General features: G+C 42.1%; 1 protein-coding gene across 8 annotated transcripts in view; it reads left to right on the top strand.

Annotated features, from left to right (window-relative positions):
- The window catches only part of PBRM1 (polybromo 1), a 242,852-nt gene that overhangs the window by 211,955 nt on the left and 12,126 nt on the right, over nt 1-18,771 (top strand). The window lies entirely within an intron of this gene.

Below are 18,771 nucleotides of genomic sequence, written 5' to 3' on the forward strand. Positions count from 1 at the left end.
GAAAATACTGTAATGCCTTTGTATCACTCCATGGTGTGACTACACCTTGAGTAGTGCGTTCAGTTCTGGTCGCTGTATCTCAAAAAAGATATAGCGGAATTAGGAAAGGTTCAAAGAAGAGTGACCAAAAAGGGGATGGAACTCCTTTTGTATGAGGAAAGGCTAAAGAAATTATGGCTCTTCAGCTTGGAAAGGAGATGGATGAGGGAAGATATGAACTAAGTGGTGTAGAATGAGTAGAAATCGATTTTTTACTCGTTCCAAAAGTACAGAGACTAGGGGACACTCGGAAGTTGCATGGAAATACTTTTAAAACAAATAGGAGGAAATATTTTTTCACTCAACAAATAGTTAAGCTCTGGAACTCTTTGCCAGAGGATGTAATAACAGGGGTTAGCATATCTGGATTTAAATAAAGTTTGGACAAATTCCTGAAGGAAAAGTCCATAGTTTGCTATTGAGGCAACTGCTTCCCCCAGGATTGGTAGCGTGGAGTGTTGCTGCTAATTGGGTTTCTGCCAGGTACTTGTGACCTGGCTTGGCCACTGTTTGGAAAACAGGATACTGGACTAGATGAACTATTGGTCTGACCCAGTATGGCTACTATTATGTTCTTATGTTCTAAACATTGGGTGTGTCAGTGTTAGAACATATATTATAGAATTACCCCTTAATGTTTAGAAAAAACCTGCAATGTGCTTTAATAAGAGCTGGAATTCTTGTCATGTTAAAAGTAATTTACTTTTTCTCACCTGCCTCCCCTCCCCCCCCCCCCCCCCCCCAAAAAAAAAAAAAAAAAATTAAATCTGTCTGCTTTCCTATGAACTCCATGAATGGGAGCATATGTGTACAGGGTATCATCTAACAGCAGTATTTGTTTGCTGTTTTCTTGGCAGCCTTTCAGTTTAGTAAATAGGGCACATGGACAAAATGAATTTGGCAGCATAAACAGCGGTAGGGTTTTGACAGCTCCATTTCCTTAATTCAGATATAGGAAAAGGTCGTCTCAGGAGATAACATTGGAGATTCCCAAATGCCCAAAATCAGTATCAGAGACAAAAGTCTGGGCACTGATATTTAAGTTTCAGTACATGAAAAGAAATTAATACCTTTTGGGTAGTGGTCTATCAGCATCAGTCTTGTCTTCCCCTGGTGTGTGAAGTGACATCAACATGTGACCCAGAGCATGACAATAACCCATGATATCAGAGAATAGCCTCTCTCAAACTTTGCAAAGTAGCTTCAGCTGCTTTCTATCATTAGCCTCTGTTCAAATTATCATAATTAAGAGCAGCATCATGTTAACAACCAGGTAGAACTATAGTTATCATGGATACAGGTGCATTTACAATATGACACCTACTTCATTGTTATTTCAGAAACAATTGATTATATGAAAATTAAACGGATCAAAATATTTATTTACTAGTAAAAAAGGCCCGTTTCTGTTAGAAATGAAATGGGCGCTAGCAAGGTTTTCCTTGGAGTGTATGTTTCAGAAAGAGCGTGTGTGAGAGATGGAGCCTGTGTGTCAGAGAGAGAATGTGAGAGAGAGAGAGACAGAGTGTATGTATTTGTGCGAGAGAGAGAGAGTGTGTGAGAGACAGTGTTTGTGTTTCTGTGTGACACTGTGTGAGAGAGAGGGACAAAGACAGTGAGTGTGTGAGTGCAAGTGTATGTGGCAGACAGAGAATGAGTGACTACGTGTGTGGTGTGAGGAGCCCCCTCCCTCTCCCCTGCCCCCTTGCAGCCAGGCATGTGCAGCGACCCTCCTCTCCCCGTGTTCCCCCTGCAGCCACCCATGCCCATCAACCCTTCTCTCCCCCTGCTGCGTCCTTCCTGTCTCCCCTGCTCCCCCTGAAGCCACCCATGTGGTCTCAGGCCCCCCCTCAGCATCCCTCCTGTCCCCCTGCAGGCACGCATGTGCAGCGTCCCTCCTCTCTCCCCTGTCCCCCCTGCAGCCAGCCATGTCCAGCGACCCTTCTGTCCCCCTGCCCCCCCCTGCAGCTACCCATGTCCAGCGACCCTCCTCTTCTGTGCAGCCACCCATGTCTGAGGACACTCCTCTCCTTTTTCCCTGTTCCTCCCCTGTGGCCAGCCATGTCCATCGACCCACCTGTCCCCCCTGATGACCACCAACCCTTCTGTCCCCCTGCCCGCCCTGCAGTGTCCATCCTGTATCCCCTGTCCCCCTTGCAGGCACCCATGTGGTGTGTGGAGCCCCATCCCTATCTCCCTGTTCCCTGCCCCCCCTGCAGGCACCCATATGCAGCGACCCTCCCCTCCCCTCCCCCTGCTTCCTTCCAGCCACCCATGTCCAGCGAGATCCCCCTTCCCCCCCAGCCGGAGCAGCACCCAAAGAAAGCCCCTTGTCCCCCCCTTCGCGCATCACCCGACCCCCCCTCCCCACCGTGGCACATCACCAAGCCCCTCCCCCCTCATCAACCCCCTCGCCACCCGCAACCACTAATACAAACTGTGTCCGGCGGCTGCTGCTTCTGCTATTCAGCAGCAGCAGCCCGTACATAAAGAAAACAAACAAAAAAAAAATCCTCCTAAAACACACCTCCGTTGAGAAGCATCTCACATTGGCTGAAGTCTCAGCAAGTGCTCCTCCTCTCCCCTCTGATGTCTCGGCGTTTCTCTGGGGTCTACCGGCAGGGGCACTGACGTTGAGGGGAGAGGAGGAGCGGCTGCAGAGACGTCAGCCAATGTGAGATGGTTCTCCACGGAGGTGCGTTTTAGGAGGTTGTTTTTTTGTTTGTTTTCTTTATTTACGGGCTGCTGCTGCTGAATAGAAGCAGCAGCAGCCTATTAGCGGTCGCGGGTGGCGATGCAGTCGATGTGGGGGGGGAGGGGCTTGGTGAAGCGGCGGGGGAAGGGTTGGGTGATGCGGCGAGGAGGGAAGGGGGTAGGGGCTTTCTGATGCCCCGTTGCACAGGTTATTGTGGCGATGCAGCGGGGGGGGGGGGGCACTTAGAGGTGCACCGTTGAGGCTGTTTGTGTGTGTTTGTATGTGTGTGTTTGTGTGTGTGTGTGTGTGTTTATATGTGTTTGTGTGTGTGCATTTGTATGTGTGCATTTTTGTGTGCGTGTTTCTGTGTGTGTTTGTGTGTGTGTTTATGTGTGTGTGTGTGTCTGTGTGTGTGTTTATGTTTGTGTGTGTGTCTATGTGTGTGTGTTTGTGTGTGTTTGCATGTGTGTGTGTGTGTTTGTGTGTGTGTGTTTATATGTGTTTGTGTGTGTGCATTTGTATGTGTGCGTTTTTGTGTGCGTGTTTGTGTGTGTGTATGTGTGTTTGCGTGTGTGTGTGTTTGTGTGTGTGTTTATGTGTGTGTGTCTGTGTGTGTGTTTGTTTGTGTGTGTGTCTATGTGTGTGTGTTTGTGTGTGTTTGCATGTGTGTGTGTCTATGTGTGTGTGTTTGTGTGTTTGCATGTGTGTGTGTTTATGTGTGTGTGTTTATTTGTGTGTTTGTGTGTGTTTATGTGTGTGTGTGTGTGTGTATGTGTGTTTGTGTGTATGTGTTTGTGTGTTTATATGTGTGTGTGTGTTTGTGTTTGTATGTGTGTGTGTTTGTTTATGTGTGTGTTTATGTGTGTGTGTATGTGTGTGTGTGTTTGTGTGTGTGTGTGTGTTTGTGTGTATGTGTGTGTTTATGTGTGTGTGTTTCTGTGTTTGTGTGTTTGTGTTTGTGTGTGTGCGTTTGTGTATGCGTTTGCATTTGTGTGTATGCGTTTGTTTATGCGTGTGTGTGTTTGTGTTTGTGTGTGTGCGTTTGTGTATGCGTTTGCATTTGTGTGTATGCGTTTGTTTATGCGTTTGCGTGTGTGTGTGTGTTTCTGTGTGTGTGTGTTTCTGTGTTTGTGTTTCTGTGTGTGTGTGTTTGTGTGTGTGCGTTTGCGTGTGTGTTTATGTGTGTGTGTTTGCGTGTGTGTGTGTGTGCGTGTGTGTGTGTGTTTGTGTGTGTTTCTGTGTTTGTGTTTCTATGTGTGTGTGTTTGTGTGTGTGCGTTTGCGTGTGTGTTTATGTGTGTGTGTTTGTGTTTGTGTTTGTGTGTTTGCGTTTGTGTGTGTGCGTTTGTGTTTATGTGTGTGTTTGCGTGTGTGCGTGTGTTTGCATGTGTGTGTTTGCGTGTGTGTGTGTGTTTCTGTGTTTGTGTTTCTGTGTGTGTTTGTGTGTGTGCGTTTGCGTTTGCGTGTGTGTTTATGTGTGTGTGTTTGTGTTTGTGTGTTTGCGTTTGTGTGTGTGCGTTTGTGTTTATGTGTGTGTTTGCGTGTGTGCGTGTGTTTGCATGTGTGTGTGTGTTTGTGTGTGTGTGTGTTTCTGTGTTTGTGTTTCTGTGTGTGTTTGTGTGTGTGCGTTTGCGTTTGCGTGTGTGTTTATGTGTGTGTGTTTGTGTTTGTGTGTTTGCGTTTGTGTGTGTGCGTTTGTGTTTATGTGTGTGTTTGTGTGTGCGTGTTTGCGTGTGTGTGTGTGTTTCTGTGTTTGTGTTTCTGTGTGTGTTTGTGTGTGTGCGTTTGCGTTTGCGTGTGTGTTTATGTGTGTGTGTTTGTGTTTGTGTGTTTGCGTTTGTGTGTGTGCGTTTGTGTTTATGTGTGTGTTTGCGTGTGTGCGTGTGTTTGCGTGTGTGCGTGTGTTTGCATGTGTGTGTGTGTTTGCGTGTGTGTGTGTGTTTCTGTGTGTGTGTGTTTGTGTGTGTGCGTTTGTGTGTGTGTTTATGTGTGTGTGTTTGTGTGTTTGTGTTTGTGTGTTTGCGTTTGTGTGTGTGCGTTTGTGTTTATGTGTGTGTTTGCGTGTGTGCGTGTGTTTGCGTGTGTGTGTGTGTTTCTGTGTGTGTGTGTTTCTGTGTTTGTGTTTCTGTGTGTGTGTGTTTGTGTGTGTGCGTTTGCGTGTGTGTTTATGTGTGTGTGTTTGTGTGTTTGTGTTTGTGTGTTTGCGTTTGTGTGTGTGCGTTTGTGTTTATGTGTGTGTTTGCGTGTGTGCGTGTGTTTGTGTGTGTGTGTTTGCGTGTGTTTCTGTGTTTGTGTTTCTGTGTGTGTTTGTGTGTGTGCGTTTGCGTTTGCGTGTGTGTTTATGTGTGTGTGTTTGTGTTTGTGTGTTTGCGTTTGTGTGTGTGCGTTTGTGTTTATGTGTGTGTTTGTGTGTGCGTGTGTTTGCGTGTGTGTGTGTATGTGTTTGTGTGTGCGTGTGTTTGCGTGTGTGTGTGTATGTGTTTGTGTGTTTGTGTGTTAATTTGTGTGTTTGTGTGTATGTGTTTGTGTGTTTGTGTGTGTGTGTGTATGTTTGTGTGTGTGTTTGCGTGTGTATGTGTTTATGTGTGTTTGTGTTTGTATGTGTACATTTGTGTGTGCATTTGCGTGTGTGCGTGCGTTTGTGTGTGTGTTTATGTGTGTGCGTGTGTTTGCGTGTGTCTGTGTGTTTGTGTGTGTGTTTGCGTGTGTGTTTGTGTGTGTTTGTGTGTGTATGTGTTTGTGTGTGTGTGTGTGTGTTTGTGTGTGTGTGTTTATGTGTATGCGTGTTTGTGTGTGTGTGTTTGCGTGTGTGTTTGCGTGTGTGTGTTTGCGTGTGTGTGTGTTTATGTGTGTGTTTGTGTCTGTGTTTGCATTTGTGTGTGTTTGTGTGTGTGTGTCTGTGTGTGTTTGTGTCTGTGTGTGTGTTTGTGTGTGTGTTTGTGTGTTTGTGTGTGTGTGTGTCTGTGTGTTTATGTTTGTGTGTGTGTGTGTTTATGTGTGTGTGTGTTTGCGTTTGTGTGTGTGTTTGTGTGTGTGTGTGTTTGTGTGTGTTTGTGTGTGTATGCGTTTGTGTATGTGTTTGTGTGTGTATGCGTTTGTGTGTGTTTGTGTGTATGTTTGTGTGTGTGTTTGTGTGTGTATGCGTTTGTGTGTGTTTATTTGTGTGTATGTGTTTGTGTGTGTGTTTGTGTGTTTATGTGTGTGTGCTTGTGTATGTGTGTTTATGTGTGTGTGTTTGTGTTTATGTGTGTGTGTATGTGTTTGTTTGTGTGTGTGTGGGGGGGGGGTTGCGGGTGGCTTTTGTGGTCGTGTGGTTGGGGAGTGCCAGCAGTCTGTAGCGATTCCTAGGCAGGGGGAGGAGTACGGAAACACTCCCCCTGCTTGGGTCGTTGTTTGTTGGAGGGGGTTGCCAGTTGGTAGGGGTGCCTTTATGGATCCCTTTACTCTCTGTGTTCCGCCCTCGAAGGCAGAGAGACATGGTGAGTTGGATGGCTTCACCACCATGAACTTACGAACAGTTTAGGGATTTTGCAGATGGCTTCAGCAGGTTGTCTTCAGAATGTTGAGGTAGCGTTTTATGTACAGATGGGGCGTGGCTGAGGGCGGGTCTATGAGTGAGGGTGACTGGTCCTAGCCTATGAAGACTACAGGATTTTTGTGCTTCTCTGCCTTGGAGTGAGCTTCTCTGCCTTGGAGTGAGCTTCAGAATGTTCAAGGTGGGATTTATTAATATAGATATTTTGTTATTCTCCAAATTGTTAAACACCTCAAGGCAGTTTACAGTAGCTACTTGTTGAAACATAGCAGAACAAGGAAAGAAGGTGGAGACAATGGACAGACAGGAGCCATAAGGGAGGTTAATTACAGATTACAAAATATGTGAAGGAAGGGAAACAAAAATTACAGCACACTGCAGAACCTAGAGCTACCCAAGCCGGAGATCAGATGGTTTCCTCTTATAGCTCGGCAAAAGCCGCATTGAAAAAACAGCCAATACAAATAAACTAAAATGGTTCTCAAAATGGAGCCTTGTGGTGATACAAAGAAGAAATACTACTACTACTTATCATTTCTAAAGCGCTACTAGATGTACACAGCGCTGTACACTTGAACATGAAGAGACAGTCCATACTCGACAGAGCTTACAATCTAATTAGGACAGACAAACAGGACAAACGAGATAAGGGAATATTAAAGTGAGGATGATAAAATAAGCGTTCTGAACAAGTGAATAAGGGTTAGGAGTTAAAAGCAGCATCAAAAAGGTGGACTTTTAGCTTAGATTTGAAGACGGCCAAAGATGGAGCTTGACGTATCGGCTCACGATTCTGCTGTCTAGCTTTTCCCTTTTTCTGTCGCAAGTACTAGACCCCTATTCTCTGGGTCGTGCTCTTAAGTCAAGCCAACAAAAACTGCTCATTGTTCCCACATGCAAATAAAATACAATCATATCAAACATAAATCTTTAGTGTTTTAGGCCCCAGCCTTTGGAACTCTCTTCCTAATCATATAAAATTCCAAGAATTGCTGTATGGAATTAAAACTAGTCTGAAAGCTTTCTTGTTTGAACTGGCACATTCTTATAATCCTTCTCATTAAGGCCCTGCTGGGCTTGGAGGGGATTGATGGTGTGGATAGAGAGAATGGACTGTGCATCTATCGATCTCTTTAAAGCCTTCCTGTATGAATGGAGTTCTCTCTTATTAAATCTTTAGATTTAGCTATTGTTAACCACTCAGAACCCAATGGGCAGTATAACAAATAATAAGTATATTTGGAAACTTGATAACTTTCCAAAGTCTGTCTCTAGGAATTCATCCAAACCCCTTTAGCTAAGTTAGAGGCTTGATATGTCCTCTGGCAACAAACTCCACAGGTTTCTTGATGAGTGAAAAAATATTTTCTCCACTTTGTTTTAAATTTGCCACTTACTAATTTCAAGGTATGTCCAATTTCAAGGTATAAATAACTGATCCCTGTTAGCTTGTTCATTTTACTTACGATGGACGTTTAATAAAATCATTTCTCCTTTCGGTTGTCTCTTCTCCAAAGTCATGAGGGAGCTGTTTCATCTGTATCGTTTTTGTTGCCTTTCTCTTGATCTTTCTCAGGTTCTTTGCATACTTTTTGAGCTATTGCAACCAGAACTGCACCTAGTACTCGTGGTGCTGTCATTCATATGCTTACTGTGTCCTCTGTAGGCAGCAAAATGACACCCCTTTCTTTAGGCTTAGAAGGCTCCTGATTAATCGCTGATAGAAATTAACATTTCCAAGAAAAAAATGGACTTTAACATGATATGGTACCGATGTTCAAATACGGGAAGGTGGTAGAATTAGAGGACATGAATTGAGATTGAAGTGGGACAGACTCTGGGGGGAAAAATGTCTGGAAGTATTTTTTCATGGAGAGGATGGTGGATACTTGGAATGCTGTCCCGTGGGAGGTGGTAGAAATGAAAATGGTAATGGAATTCAAAAATGCGTGGGATAAGCACAAAGGAATCCTCTTCAGAAGGAATGGATCCACAGGAGCTTAGCAGAGATTGGGTGGCAACACCGTTAATTGGGAAGCAAAACTAGTGTTGGGCAGACTTCTATGGTCTGCCTTGAAAATGGCAAGGACAAATCAAGGTCTGCTATACATATAAAATAGCACATACAATGAGTTTCCTATCTTGTTGGGCAGACTGGATGGACCATACAGGTCTTTTTCTGCCGTCATCTACTATGTTATCCACTATGTTATCCTTGTATGGTGCCTGTTTGAAAGCTGCCCTAATCTTCCTGGTTTCTTTATACAGCTCATAAAGGATGATATAGCCCAGAAAATCAATATGCCATTTGTTAAATTCATATTTTATAATGATGCATATATGTCATTTCTGAACCAGTCTAGATTCAAATATGCATGTGTTTGATTTCTGTCATTCAGGTAGTTGGACCACAAATTAGGCTAGCATTTCACAGATTTATTTAGAGCCCTGTTTACTTAGCCATGCTGTAGGCGTTCTAGCTTTTTAGTGCACGCTAATGCTAGAGACACCCATGATATATGGGTGTCTCTAGCATTAGCGCACGCCGAAAAGTTAGTGCGCCTACAGCACGGCTTAGTAAACAGGCCCTTAATGAGTTCTGAATACTGTCATTGCCTTCTTGAATTTGTGCTACAGACCTCTGACAGTTCTAGATGATAAAGATGTGAAATATGCAGAGAAATCAAATTTATTTGCAGGAGAGGTACCAGCTTTCCATTATAATTGTATCTAATATGTGCATGGATCCCCAATGAGAGCCTCATTGGGGATCAAGAAGATAGGGACTCTACTGGCTATGTGGAAGGTCTAATGGATCCTTTTTTCCCTAGATTATCTCGTAAATACTCTTTCAGAGCTTCCAATTTGGTTTCTAAGAGCATATCCTCCCAAAAGACAACCCCTTCTTTGGCTTCAGATTACAGGGACAGTTATTGTTCCTGTGGAGGGTAGAGCATCAGCTGATGTCTTAGTGAATACTTCAGGGTAACATAGTAACATAGTAGATGACGGCAGAAAAAGACCTGCACGGTCCATCTAGTCTGCCCAAGAAGATAAATTCATTTGTGCTACTTTTTTATTTGTACTGTCCTCTTCAGGGCACAGACCGTATAAGTCTGGCCAGCCCTATCCCCGCCTCCCACCACCAGCTCTGGCACAGACTGTATAACCTTACTGCTCCCCCCCCCCCCCCCCCCATATTCAGCGCTATTTAATTGGCCAGAATGGCTCCTGGCCAGTTAAATAGCACTTAGCCAGCTAAGCCCTAATATTCAGTGCAAGATAGCCAGTTACCTCCACTGAATATTAGCGCTTAGTGCATAGCGGCTCTATCATGCAATATAACCGGCTAGCTGCAAATATTGCAAATATTCAGCTCTTCACCGGCTAAATTTAACGGCCAAATTGGACCTCATAAATAGAAGTCCTATTTTGGCTGCTATAAACTTAAAACTGGCCAGTACTGACTATTAACTTGGGGGGGGGGGGGGGGGGTCTTTTACTAAAGTTTAGCTCGAGTAAGCTGCAGCAGGACCCATTTTATTCCTATGGGTCCTGCTTCAGATGAATATCTAGGCTCAGTGACAATCAAGGCAGTTAGCCAGCCTGCCCGTGAGAAAGACCCCTTTGATCGGTTAAGTTTAAACTGGCTAAAAAGAAATGGATATTCAATGTCAGTCACCGGAAAGGGCCTGTTATTGAATATCTAGGTTCAGCACCAATCAAGGCAGTTAGCTAGGCTGCCTGTGACAAAGACCAAAGACCCCCTTGGTCGGTTAAGTTTAAACTGGCTAAAAAAAACCCTCGGATATTCAATGCCAGTCACCGTAAATGGCCCGGCATTGAATATCTAGGCTCAGCGCCAATCACGGCAGTTAGCCGGCCTGCCTGTCGGGGGCTGAATATTGTCTAAAAAAGGAAGCCACACAAAGTGGGGAGGTGCACTTAATCCCCACGAAACAGTACAGGAAGAAAAAAGAGAAGAGTGGGGGAAGATAGGCTCTTTCCAATCAATAAGGGAGATGTATATTTGAAAAAAGTATAATGTTTATTATAACAGGTCGACTCGACACAACCGTGTTTCGGCGATGTAGTGCCTTCTTCAGGAGTCTACAAAGCCAAATATAAAACATAAATATGTTTGTAAACTGTAAACAACAATGATCATAAAAGAATATTATAGATATATTAACGTAGAAGACATCTATGAAAGCATGAATTATAATTAAAAAAAGACATCAAATAAATTTATAAGTACAAAAATGCATGAAATGTTTCCACGAAAAGTAATTACAAATTAAACAAAATTAAAAACATAATTAAAAACAAACAAAACCAAATGAGATGTGGTGTTGCAAATAAAAACTTAAATTCCTAAAATGCGCAGTTAGTGCCTAAACATAAGAGTTAAGATTGTATTATACATGCATGAATACACTGTTCACACATGTAAATGCTATCCCCCGGATTATATTGTGGTCACCCAAATTTGGTTGTGATCCTGAGTTTTGAGTGCATTAGTTAATGAGTCATTAACACTCAATATTTGGCTGCTAATGATAAAATATTGGTGTTAATTAGTGTGAATTTGGAGTTGCGAATGCAACTGCCTATGGGTGATTCTATAAAGAATCACACTTAAAATCTCTCACGTGTAACCCAAAAGGGGGCCACGGCTATGGGAGGAACATGGGCGGGTCAAGGGCATGCCTATAAGTTATGCGCAGTGTTACAGAATTGGGGGATTTGTGCCCAATTGGTGTTCAAGGATTTACACCTGTTTCAGCAGGTGTAAGTCTCAGTGCCTTATTTTAGTTGTGGGAATCAACGCTCCACGCTATTCTCTAAAGGGTGCTCATCGCAGAATGCCCTTTATAGAATGGCACTGAGTGCTGATTTTTTTCTTGTACCTGGTTATCAATAGAAATCAAACAAAATAAAACATGGAAAAGAAAATAAGATGATACCTTTTTTATTGGACATAACTTAATACATTTCTTGATTAGCTTTCGAAGGTTGCCCTTCTTCGTCAGATCGGAAATAAGCAAATGTGGTAGCAGATAGTATATATAAGTGAAACATCCAAGCATTACTTTGACAGTCTGACAGGGTGGGAAGGAGGTATGCGTGGGGTCATCAAAGCATTTCATTGATATTCTAACAGGATGGGTGTGGGTAGGTGAGAGGAGGGTGATAAACAGAGAAATACAATTTTATGGTTTATAATGGGTTAGAAAACCCAGATCTTTGTTAAGTCCTGTCTGTTGGGTGTCAAAATATTCAATCATTCTGTCTTCAAAGGTCTTATGTTCCTGTATTGTTTTAAAGTTACCTTTCAGGATTCTTACTATGAAATCACTGGTACAGTGTTCCGGTCTTGTAAAGTGTTGGCCCCAAATTTGGGATCCATTTACTGAATCTAGCACTATGTGCACATTTAGCAGTATTCTATAATACTTTGCTAGATTTGTCTTGTGTATTACTGCTGCCAAGTAGTGTTCATTAGGTTGCTACAAATCTCCTCTATTTAACCTCTCTTCCTATTGTGGGCAGACAGTTTCTTGGCAGCCAAATTATTCAGGGACCATTGAAGTCTATTCAGATAGTCCTAGGGTACTAGAAAATTCTGGTCAAAGCTAATCATCTCTTGGTGGTCCTTTGATGTAGCTATTATGAACAGGTCTGTGGCCCACAATTACTGGTCCTGAGGCTAATAGGAAGCTGTTTCCACCATGATGGCTATTCCTTTCTGATGCATTGGAATATTGTATAGCCCAGAAAAGGTAATGGCCATAAATAGCAGATGTCCCAGAGTCAATCATGGCAGTTTCTCATCTCCTCTGATTCTTCAAGGACTGCCATGCTAGTATTAGCCTATACATTGGTCTTGGAAGGCTGGCAAATCCCATCCTCCAGCACTCTGTCCCTCTGTTGGAGTTGAGGTGGTTTGTTTCCTGCTGCTAAACCTTTTATTCAGTTCTCTAGTCTGTGTATACTACTCATTGGTACCAAGCTTACCCACTGACTAGGTACAGTTCCTCTTGGTGGCCTCTCTCCTTTTCAGACATTGATTTTATTAGATTTAGTAATCGCTTTTCTAATTGCCCCAAAACAATGAATACTCTAAAATAGAGCCCAATGTACAATGATGTCACAAAGTGTTTTCCTATCAAGGCACATGCCACTATCTTTTCAGAATATCAGACAGAAGGCTTCTTTCTGCTTTATAGATGGTTTCCTAAAAAATCCCTTGACTCATTACTCTCAATTAATTTACTGTTTGAAAGTCAGCAAATAATTCTATGCTCAAAGACTTGTTTTCTTTTATGTAATGTTATATGTAATGTTTTTAGCTTATGTAACGCACCTGTAAAGCACTGGTGAGACATCTGGTCCAATTGAAATAAGTAAATAAATACAGAAGAAGTATATACTTTACTGAATTGCTTGTGCTGCAGGCATTGTGTTTAAACCCTAAATATTTGCAAAGATGTCTCAAATCTGCAACAATCACTTTGAGCACTACATACATAGGAGGGTAAATAAACTGCAGTAAAATATCTCATTTCAGTACCACAGATTAGTAACTCCTGCAGTATGTGAATAATTCAACTAGCAACCAACTTGCAAGCTGCATTTTATTTTGCGTATCTGGAGCATCAGGCTGCAAACGCATGGCCAGAGTCTCCCAGGAGCATGTTTAAGAGACTCGTAAAAAAGAAAAAAGTCCTATATGAACCTGCCTGCCCTGACCCCCAAGCCAAGCCCTCCACTCCTCCAGGACCTACCAGGGGTTCTCTGATATCCACTGGCAATTCCCAGTTGCTCCTGCCCCATTCAGCTCAGGTAGTAGCCTTGTGGTACTACTGCTAGTGGTCAACCAATGCCATTTTGCACCCTGAGACCAATGAGACAAGAGTGATTGAGGATCAGTAGGTCCCAGGGATTGGAGGGGCTATGGGGAGGGGGGAGGAAGCTCGACTTTGGTTCAGGGTCTTTAAGGAGGTGCCCCAGAGCATCAGGCTGCATGTTAATGACTGAATTTTATGGGGAGGAAGAATCATGTCGGCTCAAAGCTGGTGTTATTTTTCTACAAATAGCTTGCAAAGTTCACGGCAACCTTTTCTATTTGATTTGCATAATAATGAGGTGCTTTACAAGTATCCATGCTTTGTATCTCTTTAGTATGCAGCGTATTGTAAAATAACAGAATTTTGCCATATAAAGCGCATTAAGAAACAAATTCCCTTAACACATTTTAGTAAGTGCCCCCATAATTGCTTGACCATCACCACATTTTAATCAATGTTTCCTAAATATACAGAGAACTAATTCAACACAAAACATCTTATTATATTGACCCACAAATGTATAATACAAACTAACTTCTTAGCTAGTATAACCTAGTAAGCTACCCTACCAGTTTCAGCAGTAAGACCACTTCTGTGAGATACCAAATAGTACAGGTACAGCTGTGAAAGGCAGTAAAGGTGTTGATAGTACAATTCTCTGCTCAGAATTGAATGTCTTTTGAAAAATCAAGATTTTAGAACCCTAGTGGAAGGACATTAGGTATATCTCCAGCCTCAATTCTTTAGGCAGAAAATGCCAGAGCTTTGGAGAAAGATGGGATTGGGTTGAGTTCTCTGGTTTCATCTCCCAAGTTCCAAAAGCTTCAGGCCTTGTCACTAAATGACATTCAATAAATTGATGGTTGATCTGCCATCACAAGGTCACCAGTGACTCCAGATCTTTGCAAGTTCAAGTGATATCAGTATATTTTTTATTGGTCTGACTGGCTTCATAGGGATCAGGTTTATTCTTCTCAACATATATGGCCCAGCTGTGAAATTCAGTGGTATAGTCCAAAATCAAATAGTTTCCTTGTTATAAAATTCTCCAGCTATTCTCAGCTAACTGTACCCTAACTAGTTCCCCAAACATACCTGTGTCATGAAAGTTATAAACTGCTCCAGATTATCCAACAGCTGGCTGCCTTGTTCTAATAACAGAGTTACCCAGATTAGGACTTCTGTGTTAATTTCAGGAGGTCCATCCATGTGCAAGGGCAGTGCAATCTGAAAAAAGTCTCCACTGATTTAAGAATACTTTTGACAGCCTTTTGAGTTCCGTCAAATTGATCAAGGACTTGTTTCTGGAGTTCTTGGGCCATACAGAGCTGATGTTAGACATGCAGAGGCCCAGGGCATAAACTTGCAAGAGGGCCACAAAGCTCACCTGCAGGCTGTGTTTCCTTTAGCTTCAGGCAGCCTTGGGGCCCAATGCCAGTTGACTTGTTTGTCACCCCCTAACACCCGCTCTGGGGACATAAACAGCATAATGAGGGGATAGTTCAGCCAGGGCTTTCACATCGCCTTGCCCCATAGCCATAGGGGTTGCATGGGTTGTATCTATGCCTGCACGAGGTGTATAGCTGAGACCAGTTATTTAAAAATATTAATATGGTCCATAGCTGCATCCCTAGGGTAGGCATCTGTTACATTTTGGGCTGGTACAAACTGTCAAATGTGGTTAGGAGCATGGGTAGGTGAAACACACTGAGGAGACCAGTCAAGATTGTGGGACTATTAAAAAAAAAATGTTCATGGATCTTCTTGGAGCTCAAGAATTCCACCATCAGAGCTTCTAGTACTTCTCAGTCAGTTTGGGCAGGCTCAGGAGAATGAGTCACAATCTTGAAAAACTCTGGTACAATTTAGGCAACAGCCCAATTAGAATTTTTCAGGTGAATCAGAAGCCAAATGCAGGAACAGGGCTATAGGTGAGAGATTCCAAGATTCTTAGCCGAGATTGGGAGGCGGGGCTGGTGTTTGGGAGGCAGGGCTAGTGCTGGGCAAGACTTCTACGGTCTGTGCTCTGAAAATGGCAGATACAAATCAAGGTGTAAGGTAAGACTCAAAGCCCACCTCTTCAATGTCGCCTTCGGCACCTAACCACCATACCTCTATTCAGGAAATCTAGACTGCCCCAACTTGACATTTCGCCCATTAGATTGTAAGCTCCTTGGAGCAGGGACCGTCCTTTTTTGTTAAACTGTACAGCGTTGCGTAACCCTAGTAGCGCTCTAGAAATGTTAAGTAGTAGTAGTATACACAAAAAGTAGCACATATGAGTTTATCTTGTTGGGCAGACTGGATGGACCATGCAGGTCTTTTTCTGCCGTCATCTACTATGTTACTATGTTTTGTGACAACACTGTATCCCTGCTAGGTCCAGGCTAAAATATTGTGGCTCACCAAGGGAGCTCCCTTCTCAGAACCAGGCAGGCCTAATCATTTTCTTAGCAGGAGAATGAATTAACTCGTTCTTCTACTTCCCCTACTCCTCTGAATTTCCCCATTAGGATCCTGGCCTACTATTTCTGAAGCTGCCAGTTCAAGATCTGCTAATCCTAACAGCACAGCTATATTTTCCTTTCATTTGTAGTGAATTACCTTACCTTTTGGCTTGTTGCACACCATTGTTAGTTGCCTTACTTCTGATACTAGATATCACTCTATGGTCCTCATTTTACAAGCGCTATTTGCATTTGATACATGCAGAAACTGGCACTTAAAGCATTTATCTTGCATAAACTTCTAAGTCCCTATTTTACAAAGCCAGTATATGCACGTATCAAACCCAAGTGTGTGCAAATGGCAAGGGGGCACGGTCTAGGTATATTTTGAACAGGAGAAGGGTGTGGCAAGTTCATAGATGTTTATTCCCCATTTCAGAAGGGGACTAAATGTCTATGTCCTAAAAGATTGACAGAAGTTACACCTTCTACCAAGCACGTTTAGGATTTGGTAAACAACTGCTATTGAGCAGCACTCTACTGAAGGCATAAGGGGGAGTTGCCTCCTTAATTCTCCATTCCACCACCACCCCTCTCAATTCCAAATTGGTAAAGGAAACTGGTCGCTAACAGCATCAGGATAATTCCTGATTATATTTCTAAGATCACAAAGATAACTGTTTATATTGCTACTGTACCACTTAATTGGGTATTTGCCAGCTTTGAACGTGTCAATATTTTATATGTTGGTTTTTCTAAAATGGATGTTTATCTGCACGCACCTGGTGCATAAACGTACATTTATTCTGTATTTTAGAACAGGCTGTTCATTGGCAGATTCTGTTCTAAAACACTAGTGAAACTTGAGACGCGTTGACCTGTATGTCTCAATTCCTACTTCACGACCTGTATGAAATGGGTACATGTGTTGAAATATTTTTTAAATAACTCAAATACCACTTAAGAATATTAAAATTCCAAGAATTAGAATTTGTGTTGTAGGTAGGAACAAGCAGGAGGCTTTTATGTAGTTAGTCATTATTCCATAGTTGGTTAGATTTAAAGAGGGACCACAAGGGTCAAGCCTCATCTAACAGCTGTTGCAAGCTATGTAACAACTTGTGTCTTTTTGCGAGAGCAGTTTATTTTGGTTTTTACAATTTAAATAGAGTTATGCATTCTGTGTAATGACAAACTGCCAAAAATATTACAATGCCTTTTAGAAATCATCATATACTGGTACATTTTTCACATTCTGCTGGCTAAAAATATAATTCAAAATGCCTTAAAGAAGGAGTTTGAAAACATTGGGTATGTTGTATAGACCAATGAAACAAGGTCCTACCTTAAAGCATTTTGAATTACATTTTTTAGCCAATAGAATGTGAAAAATTCATTGGGGTGTGAAGTTTGAAGGGTGAAAATAAGCATACGCTTTTTCCTTCAACACTAGAAAGCACCATTATCCAAATATCTTAAATCTTGCTAGGCACTGCATTTTTGCAGCCATATTGGACTAGAAGATATCTGGATTCCATAAGTGTTGGGTGTTACGATACCCATTCTTGAATCAGTATAAAAATAGTCCAAAGGTGTACGTTCACTTTTGGGGCTAGGTTGATCCTTTTTTTTCCCCCCCCAGAGGAGATGAACTCAAGTAATAAACCATCTTTACATTTCTGTTGCTTTTTTCAGTATAAAAAAAAGTATTATAAAGAATTCAGGGGTCCTTTTACAAAGGCGCGCTAGCATTTTTAGTGTGCGCTAAACACTAGAGACGCCCATAGGAATATATGGGCGTCTCTAGCATTTAGCACACACTAAAAATGCTAGTGCGCCTTTGTAAAAGGACTCCTAAAAGAATTTTTGAGAATTCATGAGCAATATGGACTACTTCCTTGTAAAGTGGAGGAGCAGCCTAGTGGTTAGGGTGGTGGACTTTGGTCGTGAGGAACTGAGTTCAATTCCCACTTCAGGCACAGGCAGCTCCTTGTGACTCTGGGCAAGTCACTTAACCCTCCATTGCCCCATGTAAGCCGCATTGAGCCTGCCATGATTGGGAAAGCGCGGGGTACAAATGTAACAAAAAATAAAAATAAAGCAAAATTATCTGATAGGGCAGTGGTTCCCAAACCTGGTCCTGGAGGCACCCTAGCCAGTCAGGTTTTCAGGATATCCACAATGAATATTCATGAGAGGTAGTGCATGCAAATCTCACTATGAATATTCATTGTGGATATCCTGAAAACCTGACTGGCTGGGGTTCCTCCAGGACCAGGTTTGGGAATCACTGTGATAGGGTGTTTAGATTTCATATCTTTTAAGGGTTAGTTGTCATGGTACTAGGTCTGAATATCTGTGTATTTTAACCAGATTCAAAGATCTAGAATTTGAGTAGAGATATAAATTTGTTTATTTAATTATACATATATTTAGCTTGCTCTATCGATAACGCCCAGAACAGGTTACAAATATACATAGTCATATTAATACACACTTACTTCATTATGATATAAATCACAGATTCAGAATCCATCATCCACAATACCTCATAACAAAGTTAAAAGTGCAAACAGTCTACCTAATTAAACAACCAAATTTTAATGCATCTACGGAACTCTAAAAGATTATCAATATTCCTAATAGACAAAGGAAGATGATTCCACAGAGATAACAAGGAACAAGAATAGGCATGCTTATGAGTACACACAAGTATAAAAGAATTTGCAGAAGGAAGAGAGAAACGCCTCTCACTTTGAAAACACAAAACATGACAAGATGTATACAGAGGTAGCTTCCTAAGCACACACTTTGGCGCTACAGAATGAAAAATGTTAAAAGCCAAAACCAGCAATTTAAAACAGCAACACTTCTCAACGATGACAGAACAGGAGAAATATAGCAAAATTATGAAGAAGTAGTCAAGAGATGAGCAGCAGCATTTTGTGCCTCTTCTAGTCTTCAAACGTCTAGCAGGCAGACATACAAACAATGCATTGCAATAATCTATACGGGAGATTACAAAGGTATACACCAGTTGAGCCGGATAGATTTCAAATGCCGAAGATGTTAGGAATTGTTCTGGTCTGATTAGTATCAATATTGAGAAATCACTATGAAATGTAGCCAGCTTTGTATATTTATATGTCATTACTATTATGGACAAAGTTATTTTGAGTGCACTGTTATTTTGTAATTCAAATTT

Source organism: Microcaecilia unicolor, chromosome 6 (genome assembly GCF_901765095.1).
Source record: "Microcaecilia unicolor chromosome 6, aMicUni1.1, whole genome shotgun sequence".
In the NCBI taxonomy this organism is placed as follows: Eukaryota; Metazoa; Chordata; class Amphibia; order Gymnophiona; family Siphonopidae; genus Microcaecilia; species Microcaecilia unicolor.